The sequence below is a fragment of the Lonchura striata genome, unplaced genomic scaffold, assembly GCF_046129695.1.
Source record: "Lonchura striata isolate bLonStr1 unplaced genomic scaffold, bLonStr1.mat Scaffold_151, whole genome shotgun sequence".
Lineage (NCBI taxonomy): Eukaryota > Metazoa > Chordata > Aves > Passeriformes > Estrildidae > Lonchura > Lonchura striata.
This window is the reverse complement of record NW_027461100.1, coordinates 11,787-15,264: the sequence shown is the minus strand read 5'-3', so window position 1 is coordinate 15,264 and position 3,478 is coordinate 11,787. Positions and strand designations below refer to the sequence as shown.

General features: G+C 53.8%; 1 long non-coding RNA gene across 1 annotated transcript; it reads left to right on the top strand.

Moving 5' to 3' along the window:
* Positions 1–288: 288 nt before the first annotated feature.
* Positions 289–2,670, top strand: LOC144248490 (uncharacterized). Its single transcript, XR_013341784.1, has 3 exons — positions 289–407; positions 1,006–1,141; positions 2,649–2,670. It is a non-coding gene; the product is annotated as an uncharacterized LOC144248490 (long non-coding RNA).
* The last annotated feature ends 808 nt before the right edge of the window (positions 2,671–3,478 follow it).

The window sequence follows — 3,478 nt, the reverse complement described above, 5'->3', positions numbered from 1 at the left end:
GAGCTGGGCGCGGCTGGGCTGCCGCGGGCCCGCCGGAGCCGCGCCGGTGCGAGCCGTGCGGAGCCGAGCGGAGCTTTGGCCGGGCCGGCGGGCGGGGGAGGCGGCGCGGGCGGGGCCGGTGCCGGCCGGTGCCGCCGCTCCGTCCGCTCCGGGCGCGGGGCTCGGGCGCCGCCGGGGCCCCCCGGGCCCGGTGCCGGCCCCGCCGGGCCGGGGGCAGCGGGCGGGGGTCTGCCGGCGCGGCGCCGCCTCTGCCTGCCGGAGGAGCCGCTTTCCTGCCGGAGCCGCGCTGCGCCCGGGGCCGGGAGCGCGGCTCCGCATCTTCCAGCCTCCCTCGCTGCGCTGGTTTTTAGGGTCTTATCGATGTGTTTTAAGGATTATGGAGCTGTTCTAAGAGCTCTTAGGAATATGTAGGGATTTTTTTTTTTAAAAGCTTCTTTGGGGGCTTTTAGGGGTGTCTTAAAGTAGGGTATTTTTATTGTATTTTAAGGGCGTTCTGAGGCTATTTTTATGTTTTTGTGGGGGTTTTAAGGCATTTTGAAGATGTGGGGTTTTTTTAGGGCATTTTTATGGGGTTTTAGGGTCTTTTCATGGCATAGAGGCTGAGGGGCAGCTTGAGGGGCACTGTGGGGCCTTGAGGGTGACGGAGGCTGGGAGCTGAGGGGGGAACAGGGGAGGGGACAGTGGGTGACACAGAGAGATGCTGAGGGGGGCAGGGGCAGCTGGAGGGTGACACAGAGAAGCTGGGGGCTGAGGGGCAGAGGAGAGGGATTAAGGGTGGCACACAGGAGCTGAGGGGCAGCTGAGAGGGGGCTTGAGGGTGACAGCCAGAGCCTGAGGGCTGGGGGGCAGAGGGAGGGGTCAGGGGTAAAGGGTGAGGCCTTGAGGGCTGGACAGTCCAGTGGAGATCAGGGCTACAGGGTACAGCTTAGGAGGCAAGTTAGGGTACAGGTACGGCACCCCTCACGCCACCCGTACCTCACCCTAAGCAGCCTTTTCCCTTTTCAGCCCCAACAACAGCAGCACAGCATAGCAAGCCTGACAGCGAGACCACACCGGAAGCCTCCCAGTGGGACAGGGCAGCGACCCTCGCACCAGGACAACGCCAGAACCCTCAGAGGACAACAGGACCCGCTGCTAAAAGGTAGGGATGACATCTGTGGGCTAGAGAGCAACAGGAAGGGGTTTGGAGGCTGAGCAGGCTTCCTTGAGTGTTTGTTTTTTTTTTGCAGGGCTATTAGGAATATTTAGGGGAATTTTGAAGGCTTTCTCTGGTGACTTTTAGAGAATTGTTATGCCTTCCTAATGGCTATTGTAGAATTCCTTGGTGCATTTTTAGTGTCAGGATGTGGGTCTGACAGGATGCCCACTGAAAATGCAGAGTACTACTGGAATGTACTGGAATGCTTTGGGAAGGTGCCAGTGGAGGGCCAGTGGGTAAGGTGCCATAATGCTGGTCTGAAGGTTGTGATTTGTGAGCAAAGCGAAGTGGTTGTGGTTAGGGTTTTATGGTGGCAGATTTCTTGAGGTGAAATCCAGCACAGAAAATATCAAGCCCCAAGCTTTGTACTGTCAGTTTGCAACAGGTATTTGGTAAGAAATAAAAAACCCTGAGTACTTGGGGATGGGAGATTTGGACTGGGAGAAATCCTGCGCTGTTTTGACATTGAGGAGGCAAAAGGAAATTTAGGACCTGACAACCCAGGGGCATTGCAGGGCCCTGTGAATAAATGAGGGATATCTACTTGGTGAAAGCAAATTCAGCAGCCCAGGTTCCTGGCGTCAGTTTGAAGGGCTCCCTTGGCACTGTCAGAAAAGCACAAGTTTGGGGGGGGGGGGCAGCTGGGGTCTGAATATATCCTTTAATATTCGGATTATTTCCAGTCAGCCTCACCCTAAGACCCAAGGAGCTCTGGGCACAATCACAGGCCATTTTCCCTGGGAAAGAAAACTCACCAGTCCAGGTTCCTGATGTCAGTTTGTAGGGCTCCCTTTTATATTTTTTATTATCTTTATTATAATATTAACTATAATTAATATTAAATATAATATAATATTAAATAAAATATATTTTATTATCTTCCCTGCAAGCAGAAGGAGGTGCAGATTCACGATGCTTTGTGCTCAAGAGGGGCAGTGAATCTCTGTGGGTGCTTCTGCCCTTTTTCCCTGACCCTAAAGAGAAGAGACACTGTCCCTGCATGGACAGTCTTGGTCTGGAAGTAGTTGGCCTCAGTAACACAGTGTTTTAAGGGCAGAGGAGAGGAGAGGTGGTTCCCATGCCTGTGGGCAGCTCTTCCCGAGAGCAGGAGAGGGGACTGCATTGTTAAGTAGGAAGTGGATGTGTTTCCCAAAGAAAACTTCAGAAATTAAGCTCCAGGGGCAAATACTGTGAGGTTCTACCACCTCCTTGAGGACAGCGTTAAAACCACAGAGGCATCAGCAGAGCTTGGAGCAGGACTGGCCAACCCCAGAGCGCCTCACGAAGCCCTCTGTGTGTCTGTGGCAGTCGAGTAGCACCTGGGGGGTGCTGAAAGTCCCAGTTCTGAGAGAAAATTCTGTTTAACTTGTACACGTTGGCTGGGTGTGTCCCCCCAGTACAGCTCGGTTCTTCTCTGAGGCGGTGCCTGACAGGGTCTCTCCCTGTTAAGGGCCGGGCGTGTTTTTGGCACAACACAGCAAAGTGGATTATTTGCCCGGCGTTCTCAGGAGAATAATGGTGAGCAGCAGAATTGCTGGGTTGTGGCTGCTGTGCAGCTAAGATCATGCAGTGATGTTTGGTGTTCTCGATTGTAGCTGAGCACGGGACCACAGCCCGGTGACCATAGGACATTCCCCGCAGGCGAGGCAGCCTCCATTGGCACGCGACGTGGATTCTCATCCCCAGATGCCAGAGAGATAAGTGGAGGGCTAAGGCCCACAGAGGGGGTGAAAGTGGGGTGCTGGGAGGGCCTTTTGAATCAGCTTTGGGGGCAGGGATGTGCAAGAAGTGTCCCCTTAGACCAGCTAAAGGGAAAGTGTCTGTTTTGATCACAGTGCTGAGGTGCTCAGGGCAGAGCAGTTCTGGTGTGTGTCCTGTCACTTGTCTCTGGTGCACTCTGTGTTCTTTGGGTCTCTCGGTCCTTTCTTCTCCTCAAAAGCTCTCTCTCCCTGTCCTGTGTCACGGGTGTCTGCACGTATTTGTCCCACAGCTGCTCTGCCCTGCTGCATAGCCTGTAATAGCACAAGTCCTGGGGACTTGAAATTTGTATTTTGCAGGGTGTAGTTGGGCTCTAGATTGTATGAGGAGATTGACATAACATGTTTGGTGCTGTTAAGTTGTCCTGCAGCCATTTGACACTAGTCCTAACTTCCTTTCAGATGCAGACAGTTCAGATCAGTGGCAGAGAGCCCCAGTCCTGGGTGAGGGTTTTCCCATGATCGGGTCAGTCATTGTTTGCATTTTCAGGGGAAGCCTAAATAGTGACCATGTTACAGCAGT